Raw genomic sequence first — 19417 nt, 5'->3', positions numbered from 1 at the left:
CTTGAGAAGAAGAGGGAATTAGAAAGCCATGGAGAGATTTTCACAAAGCACACACTTTACTTCAGGGGACTCTGCCCAAAACAATACACCCTCCTTGCCTTATATAGGCAATAAGAGGTCACAATGACACACACAGGAACCTAGCTCACGGGTCCAAATACAAACAGAGGCACTGAAAACTTTCGGGAGGGAAATATTCGCACACTATGAACAGTAACTCTACTGTGAACAATACTTTCCCTAGCCTAGTGCTATAGTAAAAGTGAACAGTGATTTTGCTACAGTGACATTGTACGGACTCAACGGTCTCGTCCGTCACGAGCATTATAGTTACAAATTGAGTCATCTGAGCTATCTTTTAGGAGATGTGCTTCGTATTTCTATTCAAGGGCTTTAAGGTCTTCAGGTGAGAGAATTTGATTCAGCCTTCGTGATAAGAATGCTTGTTCATGAGCCCAATGTGATGCTTCTTCTTCAGCCCAGTTTGTATTTTCATCTTCTTGAGGGTCAGGAATTCTTGGCTGAGGCCAGTTGGATGGCTGTGCATAGAAAGATGTGTCCATGCTTTGGAATTGTTCGTAGGGATCCTGAGATAGAGGTCCTCCAAAGCGTGCATAGGGTCCTGGGTGGATTGGACAATGTCATCTTCGTTGGTCATTTCAGGCTCTTGGGACGATGTGGCTTGTCTGTATTGTCCGAGTGCTTCCTTAGCTTCTGGTGCTAGGTCATAATGATCCCACGTAGTGGGTACATTATTCCAAACATCTTCAGGAATGGTCTTGTTTTCTTGGCATAGGATTCTCTGGAGTTCTTGATATTCATGTTCACAAAGTCGAACAGATCTAGGATAAGATTTGTAAATCCGGGCTTCTCGGCTGTTCAAATTAGGTTTATAGGATGTGGTTCCTATTTCTAGTGGTGCATCGAGAATACTACCATTATTTCTGCAAAAATTCCATGGACGTCGGAAAAACAGGATGGTGTGGACCTCAGGATTTGGCGTCATGGATCTCAATTCTTTTTCCAAGTCTTGTTTCCAACATGTAGGATGATAGAACCAGTTTAGAAAATCTAAAAGATTTCTATCACATTCTTTTTCGATATTTCTTCCGAGCAGGAATATCCTTGTGAGGTTGGCAATGAATCTTCTGGTTGGAATTTCAAAAGTTATTAGGTACTTATTTGTTAAGTACCACAATAACGTTTTGAGTTGTTCAGGGAAATCATCTTCCTTCCAGATAAGAGGATGAATGAATGGATAATTCATATTTAACCCAAAAGGATAAAGCATCGAACCTCCATTGAATCTGAATAGGTCTGTGTGCGAGGTTTGTGAATAAGTGATTGTCTGATAATGAGCAAGGAATATCCGTCTTTCTGCTAAACAGAATGTATTGAACTCATAATTCATTAGATACTTTTTATGAATGTCAACTAAGTATCGTAAGTAAATTGCTCCCGGTTGTTCAATCATTTGATAACCAGAGTCATTCTTTGATAAATGATCACTATGAGTCAAACTCAATAGAATTTGATCAATCCATTTTTCTGTCGTTAAGGTGGAAAACTGAACCAAGAATTCTCTTTCTTTATCATCAATCGAATCACTTCGCGACCCAGATTCTATTTTATCATCAATCCAATCACCATTCACATTTTTTCTTTTTCTTATCAATGAATAGATCTCTTTACTTGTATGACTTAGATGTCTCATCTTTTTTCGAAAAAGTGATTCGATGGATGGGATTTGGTATGATACTTATGAGATCGATGAGATTGATATTCAAGTATTTCTTTTGAAAACGTATTGATTTGAACCCATAAGCGGGACCACCACCTCATAGCATGTTGCCACCAGGAGCACCGTGTATTTCTTCTAGAGAATCTCCTAATTTTTTCAAAGAAACTAGAAGGAGATTCTTTAACCAGAAAGAATTCAGTTCGATGTAGGGTACCTATCTAGAAGTTTTCGCAACTCCATCATGTATGATGGAATCATCCAAGATTTGACCTTTTCGAACTCTCGTCTCGTAACTCACTATAGGCTCGGGAAACAAAGAGAAGATGTGTACGAACGATATATGTAGCAACAAGAAGAAGGAAAAGGATTGAATAGAGGAACTCCCAAACATTTGGAGATCTCATATGGGTCGATATCAATGGTGACTCATTATTTCGATGAATCATTTCTTCGGACAGAAGAAGATTATGTAAACACTTACTCGAAATCTCACTTATCAGATTCCATTGTGGAAGACAGAATTTTTTCTGAAGAATTTGCCATGATATATCTGATCCATGCATAATATCATGAAAAATGGATACAAATTTTTGACTGCTACTTAGTATCGGCAATAGGTCTGAAAAAGTATCTAAAAATATCCCATTTAGATATTTGTACCCTGTCGAGGTAAGGAACCATGGCATATATGTTTGGAATAGATTCCATTTTGAGAGAGTTGAAAAAGCACTATCTCGTTGAAAGGTTCTATACATCTGTCATTTCTCAACGCATTTCTTTAGACAAAGACTCCGTTTTTTCCTCTTTTCGAATGGTAAATATTTCTCAACATGGAGTGTGAATCAAACCCATGTTTGAATTGAAATTGAGATACTGATACAAGTTCTTCCCTTCGAATCGATAGATTCATATCTCGAAAGAGGTTGATAATAAGTTCTTTCAAAATGGACTATTTGTCCTCTCGTTAGAGGTGTTCCGAAATGTCTGCGATCGAGTAAATAGCTCTACGAACTAATGGATCGGATCGAATTGCAAAATGGAAAGATTTGTACAAGTTAGACCTTTCGTCACCACTTTGTGGAAAATCGTTAGGTATGAATATGTTAGATACCTGTGACTCGATTGGTGAAATAGTATCTCTCTCCAAAAAAGCGTATTTTTTTTTTACCGCCGCACAAAGAAAATATTTTGTTGCGAATGAACAAGATATTGAGGAATTGTCCATATGTAAAATCAGAATTATTGATACGGGCCCTTTCCACATAAAAGGGAATCTTTTGTTACAATAGAAGCAGAAGTGATGTGGATTATTCAAGAATCGAAGTCGATTTGCTTTATAAAAAGAAGATATCAATGAACTTCTATGAAATGGTTTCACGGGATTCAGCCAATTGTCTTGATCGTGGGATATCATTGAGAAATAGGAATCCGTGTTATCAAAAGATTTCCTGCGATTATTTCTAGTATGGGAATGAGTCAATCATCCACTTTGGTATCTTATTGAAAAAAAATGGTGATATTGTTCCTCCATTGATCAATAATTTCGATTTTTGGGAAGTATCATGATCATCCAATAATAATGGTTTCCATTTTTTCAAATGAACGATTTGAAGACCTATTGATTCTAACAACTTATTGCAGAGTTGATCATTCGGACCTTTCAATTCATAGACGTGGATCTCGGACCTATGAATGGGGTATTCCCGAAACTCACAAAGAAAAAAGGAAGTGAGTTAGACAAAAAAAGAAACTTGGACAAAAAGAGAAGTAACTTGGACAAAACGAAACGAAGTGACTTAGACAAATCTTTTTTGTCGATAACCTCAGACCAATCAATCGAATATTGATTACTACGTAATCGATCGAAGACTACTTGAAAACGGCTCTTCTGCTTAGAAACGAAATGTTCCAAATGTTCCTGGAAATTCTTGCTCCCATTGGACCATTTGTATCTATATGCATTAGGATCCCGATTCACGGATCTCTCGGTTCGAGAAATAAAAATAAGAGGATTGAACCATTTCTTCGACTCTTTTTCAAATTCGATAAATGTTGGTTGATCGTATATTTCATTATCGTTCTATGATTCAAAGTATCATTTCCTATTTGATCCCTTTGAATTCCATATTCGAAGTTGCGATCGGATCTATTCATTAAAAAGAATCGATTCCATACATTTCTTATGTACCCATAGGTGCTATATTGGATTTGAATCAGATTTCGGATCCATCTATATTGATTGACTGCCTCCATTATGTTGTTGCTAGCAAATACCACTATTTTTGGTTTTGGATCTTCCAAATCATTCCCGCAGAGATCCGGACCCATTTTTTTCTGATCCTTCGATAAAAAGATTCATTCTCTTCATAAAAAGAGGAGGTAGAACCAATAAAGATTTCTTTTTCGATTCATCCCCGGAGTTGAATACCTCATTCAAGAATTGTTTTTGATCCAATACGTAAGAATCCATAGAAAAGGCAAATCCCTTATGATACACCAGATCCGGCTCGCTTATTGATAGAGTGAATAGATCTGCCATTTCTTGAAATCTCTCTTCTAATTCAAAATCGTAGTGTAACGTGTATCCCCCCCTGTTCCGGTCATGGAACATATGAAATAAATCAAAAAATGTATTTTTGTTCAAGAATGAAATCTTATGGGAACTGTGCATATCTAGTTCATCCTTCGGAACCATATCACATCCCGGATCTGATGAAATAGGATGAATTGAGACGGTATTTTGTAAATACGTAATTATCTTGAATATATTAACTATTTCTTTATTTTCCGATCGCCCGGAAGGGACAAAAGAAACATCTTGTTCTTTCTTCAACAATTTCGATCTCTAGTGGACCTCTCGGTAGGATTCGAACCCGGATGAAGTTCGACCATCCGTCGAGAAAAAAAGAAAGAATGGATCTTGTAGGATTCCCAAGAAATTCTTCGATTTCTTCGAAGCAGATGATTCTTCATCTCCTTCTCACGTTCCGTGAATAGCCGGGAATATCCAGAAAGGCATTTAGAGAATCGGTCCGATTCTAGCTCGTTCGTTCCGTTTGAAGAAAGGAAGGATCCCAAAGAATCGATCTTTCTTTTAGTTGTTGAATCTCTCTTTGATTGATCAATGTGTGATATTCCGAATCCTCATTACTAATGGAATCGAAATGATCTCTGGATTGATCGAAGATCCTTTCAATTGGCTAGAATACGTTACTTGAACGAAACTAGATCTTGTAGAATCATATTGAATATTTGACGATACATTCCGTACCTTGCTAAAAACCGATCCTTGTTTACCAACCACACATTGTCTAACCAAATCCAATTCTCTCTCGATATGTTCCTCAAAAATCCGATTCGGGCGGATTCTTCCCCCAACTAACGAAGAGATCTTGGCGGAATTGCCACATATGAAATTGAGCACAATTTTGCAAAGAAATAGCCCACTTCTTTCTCGAGAAGAGATGGGAAATAGGCTCAATATCATTTGATTGAATAGTTGACCCAGCTCCTTGTTGTTTGAAGAAACCCTCCACTTCAATTGGTATTTTTTCACGAAAAGCAAACATGAGATAACAAATCCAGTCTTTAACTAAGATTTCGAATAGCTGTTGCGAATTCAAGTTAATTATGTTTCATCTCTTACTCAGAGAAAGACGATCCAAAAATTCCCAATCATGGTCCTTGCAAATCGGATCATCCATATAATATACAAAAAGAAACTCCAGATATTTGATATCTTTCTCTTTGAATGAGATCTCAATTCCAGCGACGGTTTCATTAGATATCTTACAACTAGAATCCCTCTTTTTTCCGATCCAGGTTCCTCCACCACCGCGAACCCCAGTTAAATTCAGGCATGATACACTTTTTCGTTATTGGGAGAACCCAAGTACTCTCTTTTCGGATCCAGAAACAGCTCTCGAGATCTTTTTTCCTTTTGAAAGATAGAGGAGCGAAACAATCAACCTATTGATATTGGAAGACCCAAAAGATTCTTCCAATGTATCATTTCTGGGTCCAATGGAATTCATAGGTATAGGAAGAAGCCCTGTCAAATAGAGATTTTTTCTTTCGACCATATTTCGATTGTTAATACGATATAGAAGGACCGCTACTACAAATAGTACTACACCCTTGATCGTGAAATATCGATTGCTTGTTGAACCCTGTGAATTGCGTGAAAGTAGGATACTCCAAATTCAGGGGTCCAAGAGTTTTATAAAACGTTCTTGATGGAAAAAAATGTGAATGAAAGATCCCACGGAATTGAATTGGGTCCATGAATCTAAGAAATGGTGAGAATTCTTGATCTCTCTCAATATCTCTCTCAATTCGAAAATCCAGGATTTGAATTGATGTCCTTTCATTGATTTCTCCTAAATTGCATTGATTTCTCCTAAAGATTTCATTTCAATTGGAATTTGGTTATTCACCATGTACAAGGATCCCCGCTAAGCATCCATGGCTGAATGGTTAAAGCGCCCAACTCATAATTGGCGAATTCGTAGGTTCAATTCCTACTGGATGCATGCCAATGGGACCCTACAATAAGTCTATTGGAATTGGCTCGTATCAATGGAATCGATCATCCATACATAATGAATTGATGTGGTATATTCATATCATAACATATGAACAAACAAGAAGAACTCCAATTCTTATTGAGACTCGAACTCATAGGGAAGAAAATCGATTTATGGATGGAATCAAATATGCAGTATTTACAGACAAAAGTATTCGGTTATTGGGGAAAAATCAATATACTTTTAATGTCGAATCAGGATCAACTAGGACAGAAATAAAGCATTGGGTCGAACTCTTCTTTGGTGTTAAGGTAGTAGCTGTGAATAGCCATCGACTACCCGGAAAGGGTAGAAGAATGGGCCCTATTCTAGGACATACAATGCATTACAAACGTATGATCATTACCCTTCAACCGGGTTATTCTATTCCACCTCTTAGAAAGAAAAGAACTTAAATCAAAATACTTAATATTAATAGCATGGCGATACATTTATACAAAACTTCTACCCCGAGCACACGCAATGGAGCCATAGACAGTCAAGTGAAATCCAATACACGAAATAATTTGATCTATGGACAGCATCGTTGTAGTAAAGGTCGTAATGCCGAGGAATCATTACCGCAGGGCATAGAGGGGAGGTCATAAGCGTCTATACCGTAAAATCGATTTTCGACGGAATGAAAAAGACATATATGGTAGAATTGTAAGCATAGAATACGACCCTAATCGAAATGCATCCATTTGTCTCATACACTATGGGGATGGTGAGAAGAGATATATTTTACATCCCGTAGGGGCTATAATTGGAGATACCATTGTTTCTGGTACAAAAGTTCCTATAAAAATGGGAAATGCCCTACCTTTGAGTGCGGTTTGAACTATTGATTTACGTAATTGGAAGTAACCAATTAGGTTTACGACGAAACCTAGAAATCAACACATGAGGTTCTCCAGGTTCTCAACAAGACTGTCGTTCTGGATTTGATGAATAATCTCCTGGGGGTATTTCCAGCTTTGTGAATCTTTGATGTTCTCAATTTTGTATTTCACTCCATGATTGAGCATATGGAAAGCAGGTTTCTTGATGTACATATTGATCTCGGCTGGTGCTTTTGGCCTTGATAAGAAGTCAGCAAGTACATTTTTCTTTCCAGGAATATGCTTAGTTTCAAATGAGTATTTTGAGAACCATCCAGCCCATCGAAGCAGTTGGGAATTTGGAATCTGTTTTTGTTTAAACTTGGTCATCTGAGGGAAAGATGCCATGTCTAATTCCACCAGGAAGTGGTGGCCGATGAGATGAAACTCAAACTTTTTGATTCCATTTTTTATTGTTAAGATTTCTTTGAAAATGGAATGGTAATGCATTTTAGCTTGGGAAAATTTTCCACTTTTATGAGCACAGAGGTGTCTCTTACCATCAATTTCTTCAAAAAGAATGGATGCCCAGTATTCATCACTGGCGTCAGTTTGGAGAATCCTTTTTCCTGTTGATGGTATTTGTAATGGTGGGAGATTCTCGCATAATCTCCTTAAGTTCAGCAACCGCTTTGTCTCGAGCTTTTCCCCAAGGTGGGGAATTCTTCTTCAAAGCATGGATTGCAAAGGAATCAGAAGCTTTGCAATGTTTGGGACAAAAACCCTGAGATAATTAATTATCCCAAGAAATTGCTGAACTTGTTTTGTTGTGAAGTTGTCTTGAGGAAACTTCAATAATTCTTGAGCGATATGTGGCCCTGGGTAATATGTACCTTTGTTAAGGTGCATACCAAGAAATTCGATTTCTGTCTGGGCAATATTCATCTTCCTTTGAGAAAGCATAATACCATGCCTTTTCACGATTTCTGCAAACTGCTCAAGGAGTTGACAGTGTGACTGCTCATCAGGATTATAGAGCAGAATATCGTCAATGTATACGGCTGCACTTGATAAGATCGGTTGGAAGATACGACACATGGCCTTTTGGAAGAGGGATGGTGCTACCTTTAAGCCAAAAGGAAGAACTTTCCATTGGAAGTGCTGGTTCGGGATACAGAATCCTGTTTTAGATCTGTCTTCAGGATGGATGCCCAATTGCCAAAATCCGGCTTTGAGGTCGAATTTAGAATAGATGTGGGCCTTGGTTAGACCACTAAAGAGAGAATCTCTAGATGGTAAAGGGAACTTATCATCTTGGAGGAAAAGGTTGAGGGGTTGATAGTTGATCACCAATCTCATTTTTCCTCTGTTTTGCTCGGCGCGCTTATTGACATAAAAGGCTTCACAAGCCCATTGTGAATCAGAGATTTCAATAAGACCTTGTTGCTATAGTTCCGAGCATTCCCTTTGAGCTAAAACCAGATGTTCTCGCTTCATTCCCATGTGGCTCGCCCGGTTGGGTTTATGTCTTCATTTTTCTTGAAAGGAAGGCGAACAAAGAACTCTGGATTTTCCCATAAAGGATGGGAACACTTTTGAGTGAATTCTGCATGGGATTCTGAACAAGATTCTAACAACTTTTGCATAATTGGAACTAGTAAACTCATCTGAATGGAAAAGAGTCTCTGAATATTGACGAACTCAGAGAATTGATCTTTATATCTAAGACATTTTCCAGGAATGATGCGAAGCTGAGAGATTTGAGTCATGATGTCCCACCCAATTATTAGATCTTTATTGGGAAGGTTTGATCCAAAGATTTTTGCAGTTATAGAGCACTGAGGGAAGAACTGGACAGTTACAGAAGTGGTTCTGACATTTGTGGAGAAAGTATCTCCTGAAGCAAAATTGAAATATCGGGTGTAAGGAGTCCAGAATTCTTCAGGAAGAACTTTGGTGTCTAATATTGAACAACTTGCTCCTGTATCAATGAGAGCAATAACAGTGATGGGTTTGGCAAACTTTGAAGTGAGGATTTTTACAGGGAAATGGGGACAGTAGTTTGACTTGAAAATATGTCAAGGTTTGGTTCTGGGGATGATGATGATATATGGAAAATATCTTCAGACTCTGAGTCTGACTCAATCTCACTGGAAGTTTGGTAAGAGGGAATGACACAAAGAGTTTGTTCAGATGGCTCTTCATCAGCAGAAAATAAGGATTCAATATCATCATTTTCAAGAGAAATACATGTTTCGTTTTCAATGTGATGAATTAGATGATTCTGACGTTTTCTCGCTTGAGGATAGTTTTTGGCAAAATGTCCTTTCTGATTGCAAATGTAGCAACGGTTTGATTTTTTGTGGCTTGTGCGATCCTTCCTTTTGCGTAGGTATCGCCATTTCTTCTTCTTCCGGAAATGCTTGGAGCCATGTTTGGATTTTTTTATCCAGAACTTCTTATAGTGTTTCTTCTTCCGGGAATACTTGCCACAAGTACCATGATAGTCTTCCTTGGAGCATTTGATTTTTAACTTCTAACGAGAACAAGCTGATTCAAGGCGCTTGTCATCTGTGATGTAAGTACGGACCATCTGGCGCTTTAAGCACAATTCTTCAAGACATAAATGAACTTCTTGCTGTATTTTGCCTAAGGGAACATTTTGTATTCTCCTTTGTTTTCCGAAGAAAGATCTTTCAACCATCTGGGATAATTCTTTAGGGATAGAAGTAAGGAAAACATGCTTCAGATTTGGATCTGCTCCGACTTGATAAAAAAGTTGAAGCATTATTCGATAATGCTTATCAAGATGTTTTTCCTGGAGGGAGCAGCATCTTCTTTCGAAAAACTCTCCTCTTTTTATCTCTATGAGATCAATGGGTTTTCCCACAAAGACATGATATAAGAGAGTGATGGCATGGCTAAAATTTGGTGACATCAGAAAATGGATCTGGTCTTATTCTGAAATTGATTGCCACTAGAGTTTTAAGCTTCTCGTGAACCTTGTAACAAAGTTGTACAAGACGTCATTCATATCATGGTTAGTGATAGACTGGGTATTCAACCAAGTATGAAATTCTTCAAGCCTTATTGGCCATTTGTGATAAGGAATATCATCAATGGTGAAGAATTGTTTTGATGCTATGGATACATGCTGAGCAGGATTGCTTATCTGACCAATTTCTGGTTCATAATAGTTTGATTCCATTTCATCATCTGGGGGGTCAGCCATGAATATTGATGAAGTTACTGGTGCAATGGGGAGGGAATCAACTGTAGGAATTGAGAAGGATGAAGAAGAGGAGAGGGATACCGAAGAATCTGATTCAGTATCACGAGAAGTTTGCTCTACAGGGAGCAAAGTCTGTTTTTTTGGAATGACATAATCAGGCTGTTCAGGCTGTTGGATAACAGAGTCAGGTTCCTAGGTGCCTAAATCCTTTAGAAAAGATTCTAATGGATTTGATAGCATCATCTGATCTAACCTTTCTCTTATAACAATGGAACTTGATTCTGTAGGTGGTATTTTTTCTTTCCCCTTTTCCTTCGGAGGGCTTTGAGGTGATTTCGTATGTTTGTCATATCCGGTTCTCTTCTGTAAGGATCTGTTGGGATAGTGGCAAAAATGGATGTTTGTGGCGGTGGGGGTAAATACCCGGTTTTAACAGGAGGTGCCAATGGGTCAAACGGTCTGAACCTCCCTTCTTCAAGAAGCTGGATTTGCCTCTTGAGCTTCTCTATTTCTGGCTTTGGACTTTCAAGATAATGGTACCCAATATGTTGTCCTGATTCCAAAGCGTGAAGCCTTTTCTGGAATTCAGAAAGTATCTTTTCGGTACTTTCATCATACCTTCGGAGATCTTGTTGCACATTTCCAATTTTGGAGTCAATTGCCTTGAAGGCATTGTTTTGTGCCAACAGAGTCTCTAATTGCCAATTTAGAACAGCTTCAGCGGCAGAGGTTTTTTTTCTGTCTCCCATGTTCATCCACATCAGTAGGAGTAGGGATTTTAGGAACATGACGGTATCTACCATGGGGATCAATAAACTCTTCTGCAGCAGGGAATGAGAGTTTAGAACTTTCCTTGACAAGAGGAGGAAAGTCGATATCCTGGAACATAGCGATAGAAGAAGTGGGTGGTGCTTCTTCTGGGACTTCGAGGGGGTAATAGTGCTTATCCGAAGTGGATCAGTTTTTTCAAATATGGATCCGAAATTAACTTTGTGTCAAATAAAGATCTAAAGTAGACCCATTGTCTCAAATAAGGACCCGAAGTGGTTGAATCAATTCCAAATAAGGACCTGAGCTTGCTAGTCAGCCAAATATTCGCTAGCTATCAAGCATGCAACATTTCCGATGACTATTCTTACCTTTACCAAAAAAAAAAAAAAAAAAAAACATTTCCGATGACTAGAGTTTGGGCAATTTTGTCCAAAAAAAATCCAGGGAAAATTAACAAATCTTAAAATAGAAACAAAAAACTCTAGGTTTTCTACGGTCACCCCATTCCTTGTGCCCATCCTCCACAAAGTTGAAGACCCAAATTCTCTGCCAGTTGAGGCATGAATTCAAAAACAAGAAGAAAACCATATGCTTCTTTCTTTGTTTGTGGAGACCCAAATTCTCCGCTAGTTAAGCAAGGCAAGCATCGACAAGAATCGAGTCACAACAATGATTGGGTAGCGATTTGGTTGATGAGCAGTGGAGGAGAAGAAAGAAGAAAACGTAAACATCTAAATGAATAACCTAAACTTAATTAATTTAGAATTTTCCTCTTTTTTTTCAATCACAAATTTCTGACAAAATTGCCCATATTTTAATCACTAGAAAATATCTGTCGGCAAGCTAAGGTCTTCAATCGAGATTAATTTGATCACTTCAAGTTTTTATTTGATACAAAATTCACTTCGGGTCCTTATTTGAAACAATAGGTCAACTTCAGGTCCTTATTTGACACAAAGTTCACTTTGAGTTTTTATTTGAAAAAATAGATTCACTTTAGGTTCTTATTTGAAATTTTTGCATTTTTTTTTATAAGATAGATGTGAAAAGTAAATATTGCGTTTGACAAAATGAATATTGCATTTAGAAAAAGAATTTTCGTGAATTTTGATTTGGGAAGATTAAAACCCTATAAAAAGAAAAACGCGTAGGGTTTCAAGTGGGGGCTTTTTCTCTCAATTGCTAGGTCAAAAAAAATTTCAACACAAAAGAAAAGAGAGGAAAAGTTTCCCCTTGCTCCGTCGGTTCCTTTGGGAAAAGTAACGTAGAAGAAAGAGAAAAGAAAGCAAGTGTGCAGAGGAAAGAGAGAGGAAGTGACCGGACGTGTGCAGCTGAGAAGAAAGAGAAAGGAAAAGACAAAAAAGAAGGGGACTGTTCATCTTCTTCGACGCCTCAGCCACCGTAGCCGATCCCCTGCGCAGCCACCGACTGCTACGCCCGCGTCGCCGCGGCCGCACCACCGCGTTTCCGCCTCGGCCGGCCACCGCCGCTCTTCCCTTCGTTGCAGCGCCGCTCGCCTGTCACCGAACCGCCGCAGTAGCCTGCAACCGCAGCAAGTCACCGTCACCAGCGACGCCCCTCAGCAGCCGCGTCTTCGCCCGTCGACCACCGCTGCTCGTCGCTGCCCTTGCCCGCGAGCTCATGTCGCTGCGTCTGCCTTGAAGCCCGAAGCCGTCGCGCGCTACCTCGCCTGCAACCGCGTCGGCCCGCGAAGCCACCGCTCCCACGCCGGTCCGGGATCTGCCGTCCTGCCCCGCCGCGCCTCCTCCGCGAGCAACCCGCGACCTCCTGCCGTCCGTGAGGCTTGCCGACCTTCGCAGAGCCTCCGACCAGCAACTCGCCTCCAGCCCGTGCCGGCCCGCGACGCTGCTACTGCTCGCGTTCGCATAAGCCAACGCCAGCCCCCTCCGCGCTCCGCCTCACCTCCAACCCGCGCCGGTCCACGACGCCGCTGCCCTTCCCCGACGCCATCAGATCCGGCGACCAGCACAGCCCCGTCGTCCGCAGCAGCTCGCGCACCGCACCTCACGCCCGAGCGACCTCCCTGCTGCCGGCCATCTCCGTTCCGAGCCTCCTCGCCGCGCGCCTGCGGTGCCCTCGCTGGAGCTCCGAGCCGGCTGCCCTTTAAAAAAAAGAAAAGGGAAAAAATCAAATTAGGTAGATTTACTTTATTTTATTTTATTAGGCAAATTTATTTTATCCCATACTAATGAAAGTACTAATCCAACTTTTGTCCTATTTATATGCCTCCCACAACCCTCACACCATCTCGTTGAATAGCTCTAATTGATTGGTGCGGCAACCTCAAGCTGTGCCTAGAGGTGTTAAATGGGTGGATCAGGTCAGGTTTGGGTCGGCTCATTAATGGTCCGACCCAAATTGACCCATGTCACGACCAATTTTTCGAGTGTCGATCACCTAGGGTTTGGCTAATGGATTGTTAAGCTTAGACTTAACTGGGGCTCTCCCAAGTCCATACCAATTCGCGATTTATGTTCAAATTCTTAACATGCAGATAGATTTTATCTAGGAGTCATCACTAATTTATTTTTTATGGGTTGATTAGAAACCCAAGTAAAGTAACGAGAGTTTTACTTTACTTCTACGAACCAGAGACTATGAGTACGGGGACTTGGTTACAGTGGATTTCTTTAATGCCCTTTCGGTACCATTATTTTATTTTCCAAAAAAATGTTTTTGCAAACAGCTTAACTTGATTTTAAATATATTTCCCTAACATGTGAGGTGATCATGCGGGTACGCAATCCACCAATTTAACACCCAGATAAACAATAAATAAATTGCAAAAACTTACCTCAAAGCAATAAAAGCATCTGCAATGTTAAATTAAAATCAACATCAACAACCCTCGATATGGTTTTTAATTAACACGCAATTTCTTTTTTATTTTCACTTAATTAATGAGAATCATGCAATATGCAATGCAATATTAACTAAATGACCTAATTCTAATGACATGTAATTTCTAATTAAATGGGCCTAGCAAAAATACTGAATGACATGCATCTCGGTGAATCTAACCCTAATGACGTGCATATGACATTTTTTTCCTAAAAGAATGCATTTTAATCCAAAATAATAAAACTAATTTAACCTATGATTTTTTTTTGTATTTTTCATGAAATTCGAAATTTGGTGAAATGTGAAAATTACCTAATTAGATTAAGATCTTATTTAATTTATATTAGGAATTAGATTGAGCCAAATCCTAATTTAAAATAAAACATTATCTTAACCTAAATAAGCCTAAAATGCAATATATCTAAAAATACCTAAACTTATAATAAATTAAGAAAAAATATTATCTAAAATTAAACTAAGTGCAATTTAACCCTAATATGCAATAACGTACAAAATATGCCCTAATTCTACATAACATATACATGATGATTTTTGTTGTGTTTTTTTATTAATTTTCGAAATTAATAATTGCCAAATAATTAAACATGCAATCCAAATTAAAATCTAGCAACCTAAATTGATTGATTTGAAATTTTTTATTTTATTTTGTTTCGAAAATTCATGATAAATTGCATGCTTAGCCTAAATATGTAAATAACCCTAAAACATGCAATATTCTAACTCAGACATATTCAAGATAAATAAAGCAATCAAGTACATTCAAAATTACCCAAAAAAATATCACACATCGTTCAGATCAAGGGACAATATTTCGCTAATAAAATCGATAAATTGATCTTAACCCTTAAAGATCAAAATATCAATTTTATTTCTACTTGATTAATTATTTCATCTAAAGCTTTATAGATGAAAAAAAAAAAAAAAAAACCCTGGCACGGTTGCGAATTAGATGATATATTGGGATTTCCAATTATGCATAGATAGGTATTTCAACCCAAGAAAACAACATATAAAGAGATAATAATAATATAAAATAGAGAAAAAAAAACCTAAACTTGCCTAATAATGTAAAGCAAAAATACCTAATAAATTTTTTCTTTAAAAAAAAAAAAAAAAAAAAAGAAATCTTGGCCGCTGGTTTTAGGGGGAATCGCTAGCGAGGGTTTCCAGCGAGGACATCGGGAGATGGCGTGACGGCGGCGAGGCAACAGGAAGCGTCGCAGTCCGGGTGCGGGCGAGGGACTCCGAGCGCCGGCAGAGGCAAGGCGGAGACGGCGTCGGGCGACGAGGCAACAGAGAGTGTCGCGGGTGGCACGACCAGGACCGGCGGGCAGCGTTGCGGGCGGAGTAGGAGCTTCGGATCTCCTGGCGTCGATCACAAGCAAGGCGGAGAGCAACCCCGGGTCGTCAGGTCACTGGATCTGTGGCGTTAGGTCACCGATTGGAGATCGCGATGAGGTTGCAGGCGGAGCGCGACGGAGCAGGGGCTTCGGATCGACGCGGGCTCGCGGGTGGAGGTTCGGAGCGATGGTCCGGCGTCGCGAGTGCGGCCGAGTCACGGCGGCGGCGGCGAGTGAGACGGTGACGGTGCGGGCAAGCAGCACCGACGTCGGCAGGGACACCCCCACAAGGAAGATGAACAGTCGCATGGGGGCTTTTCCTTCTTCTTTTTTTAGGGTTAATACCTTAAAAAACCCCAAACTGGTACACTTGTGACAAATTTACCCCAAACTATTTTTTTGACCATGAAAAACCCCAAACTGGTAAACTTGTGACAAATTTACCCAACTAACTATAAAAAAAAACCCTAAACTGGTACATCTATGACAAATTTACCCCAAACTAATTTATTCGACTACAAAAAACCCTAAACTGGTAAATTTGTGATAAATATACTCTATGCTAAATTGGATTAATACCACAAAAAAATCATAAAAATTGCAAACTGTGACAAACGGAACGTAAAATCTTAAATTGGTATACTGGTTAATTTTCACGTGTTATTTAACTTAATAATTTGAGAATAAAATTTAACGAAAACTAACGTATGGTAAATTTGTCACAAGTGTACCAGGTTTGGGGTAAATTTGTCAAAAGTATACCAGTTTGGGATTTTTGGTGATCAAAAATATAGTTTGGGATAAATTTGTCACAAGTGTACCAGTTTGAGGTTTTTTAGGGTATTATCCCTTTTTTTTTATTGGTTTGGTCTCTCTCTCACGTCACTTTTTCAACTTTTAATTTTTATGTACTTTTTCACCCGAAAGAATTACTTTGCGCGCAATGTATTTTATAGGTCCAAAAAAAGTATCCTCACGACATATATTTTTTCCTTTTTTTGCTTGCGCACGATACCCCTAAATATGTCATTGAAATATACATACCCCACGCAATATTCCCTTTTGTATTTCTCGTATATTCTATCCAGAAAAATTCCCTCTTTGCACAGAATACACCCCTAGTGTATATTACCTAAAAATATGAAAAATATAAATGGAATATGTGAAAAATATTCCCTTCATCGGCAACCTAAAATAAAATAAAGCAAAATAAAATTAAAATTAAAAATAAAATGTTTCTAAACTATATGCCATGTGTGTTTTTTATTTTTATTTTAATAAAAATTAACCCAAAAATTATGCAAAAATTTAGGTGTCAACAACCCATTAACCCATTTATTACCCAGTTATGCTTAATGTAAATTTCCGACCCATACCCGACCCATTTAACTAAACTTTAAAAAGCTTATTTCTTATATATATGTTTTAAAAAAAAATGGTATTACTAAAATAGTTTTATACAACACAAATTTAATGGAAAATTTTTATCATTTTTAAAATAATTATTTTTAAAAATCGAATTTTAATTATTTTTTATTTTTTAAATTAAATTTTTAATTATTTTTTTATTTTTTAAATATAATTTCTAATTTTTATTTTATTTTTTTCCTTTTTGTTCTTCTTCTTCTTTGGATGTCTGCCAGCCACGATGACGGCCGGCGGACGGCCATAGGCGAGCTTGAGTCTCGCAAGATTGATGAGACTCAAGCCTCGCCGACCGTCGACGAGGCCTCCGCCTCGCCAAATCTAGCAAGCTCGAGGCTCACCGGTGTCGGGTGGGCTTGAGTCTGCCCCTCGCCGGACATCGGCGAGGCCTTTGCCTCGCCAGATTTGGCGAGCTCGAGCCTCGCCGACGTCGGCAAGGCCTTTGCCTCGCCGGATCCGGCGAGCTCGAGGCTTGCCGGCGTCGAGCGAGCTCAAGCCTCGCCCGACGCTAGCAAGCCTCAAGCTCGCCCAATCCGGCAAGCTCGAGGCTCGCATGACCGATTGTTGGCCATCGCCATGCCGACGACCGCAGGAAGAATAAAGAAAATAAAAAGGAAAGAAAATAAAATTAAAATAAAAAATTAATTATAATTTCATTTTTTATTAAAAAAATATTTTTGTAAAGTTAAATAGAGAAAAGAGACTCTTTCTCTGTAAATGAGTTCATTTTTAGTGGATTGATAAATGAGTCTTAAATGGATCCGCTCTCGATCCATTTAAGACTAGCAGATCCATTTAAGACCCATATATCTCAATCTTTTTATTTTCAAAACTCATTATGGGTGTTTTGAGAAATGAGGCTTGACCCATTAACGACCCATTTAACTAGAAATGGGTCAATGACCCATTTAACACCTCTATTGTGCCTCATAATCCCAAATAAAGTGGCCATTAATGTTTTTTTTTTTAACGTAAGCTTTTTAATATATGTATCATAAGGTCCGTTTGTTTGCAAAAATTGTATCATTTTTGAAAAATATTTTCCACCAAATCTTTTTTTCCAGAAAAATAATTTAGTTATCCGATGTTTAGTTAAAACCTAAAAATCAATTAGAAAATATTTTCCACCATTTAATGTGGAAAATCTCATTTGATTTTCTCAGAAAAAATTACTAAAAAATTCAAATTTTTTTTTCTTTAATTTTTTTTTCTTTTTTCTTTCTACCTCTCCATCACTCCTTTGCTTCCTTGCCACCATCCCCATCTCCTTTTGGCGGTTTGTCTCTAGCCAATTCGTGATGGGTGAGCTCCCCCTAGGTTCATGAGGCTCTACCTCATTGGATTGGTGAGCACGAGCTTGAATAAGGCTAACGATGGACGAAGCAAAGGGTTTCACGTGGACGGCGATGAGCTTGAATGAAGAATCAAGCCTTGGGCGAATAAGCCGGCAAGGCTAGAGCCTCACCTCACCTCACCCGAGGTCACCTGAGCCTAGCAAGGCTCAAGCCTCACCTAGCTCACCAACTTTCGGCAAGGCTCGGCCTTCCCAACCTCAAGGGAGCTTGACCTTGTTGGATCTAGTAAGGTGGAGCCTCACCTCAAACTGACGAGGCTTGAGCTTGCTTGTGGCCAATCGCCGACGACTGGCCAAAGAAGAAGCAAAAATATAAGAAAAAAGAAAATTAAAAAATAATTTAAAAAATTCGAATTTCTTAAAATAAAAATAATGAAAATTCAATTTTTTTTAAATAAATAACAAATGTTTCATTAACCAAGGACCTAAGCCTGAGCATCGAGGACCAACACAAGAAGTTTATGGGCCCAACCTGAGTGTTGGGAACTAGTGCATGACCTTTATGGATCCGGGCTCAAGTGCTAGGGTATCGAGCACGGGCACTAGGGATCCAAGCCTAGTCGCCAAAGACTTGATCCTAAAGGTTAGAATCCGAGAACTAACATTGGGGTTTTCATGCTCAAAAATAGAGTTTCAAGTTCCTTAGTCATATTTTGGAAAACGTTTTCCAAATTTTTTGAAGAGGATATTATTTTTCTTAATTCAAGTTTTGGTAGGTAGGAAAAAAATTTCTATTGACTTAGTTTTTAAGCGAATCAAGTGCCAAAAAATGAGGAAAATGTTTTTCACAAAATAAATGAACAGTAAAAAAAAAAATCGACCGAGGACAAATATGAATATTGAATCAATTAAAATTTATTCGTCTCGTGGCCAGCATGGAGTTATGACACGCGATTCCCTCGTTTTCACGATGGCTTGAGCTCAACACCGCCTTACATTTATAAACTGTCAGATTCACATAGATTTCACAGTCTATTCGATCCCCAACGTCGTGCACATCGAGGAAACCAATTGGCTTTGTCTGTGGATCCGTGCAAACGAAGATGACCACAAGGGAATGCGAATGCGACACACTCAAGCCGTACCTCGCTGTCACAAATCAAGAGGGCATTGATGTATGCATTTTTTACGTAATTTTCGTCTATCGTCGCGTATATCATAAAAAGAATCAAACGAGCGCCCACGGCTATCTAATAAGAAATAGTATCAAAATAATTTTAAATTCATTATATTTGTGCTAATTGAGTTTTAAACTTTTTTTATTAAGCTAGTTAAGTTCTAAAAT

The 19417-nt window shown here is 38.7% G+C and overlaps 1 non-coding gene and 1 pseudogene across 1 annotated transcript; one reads left to right on the top strand and one right to left on the bottom strand.

Annotated features, from left to right (window-relative positions):
* Positions 1 to 5376: 5376 nt before the first annotated feature.
* LOC120289865 lies at positions 5377 to 6178 on the bottom strand (annotated as a pseudogene).
* Positions 6179 to 6199: 21 nt separating this feature from the next.
* Positions 6200 to 6273, top strand: TRNAM-CAU. The gene has a single exon. It is a non-coding gene; the product is annotated as a tRNA-Met (tRNA).
* Positions 6274 to 19417: the final 13144 nt, after the last annotated feature.

This window comes from Eucalyptus grandis, chromosome 11, assembly GCF_016545825.1.
Source record: "Eucalyptus grandis isolate ANBG69807.140 chromosome 11, ASM1654582v1, whole genome shotgun sequence".
NCBI lineage: Eukaryota > Viridiplantae > Streptophyta > Magnoliopsida > Myrtales > Myrtaceae > Eucalyptus > Eucalyptus grandis.
The sequence above is the reverse complement of the archived record's forward strand: the minus strand, read 5'-3'. Positions and strand labels throughout refer to the sequence as shown.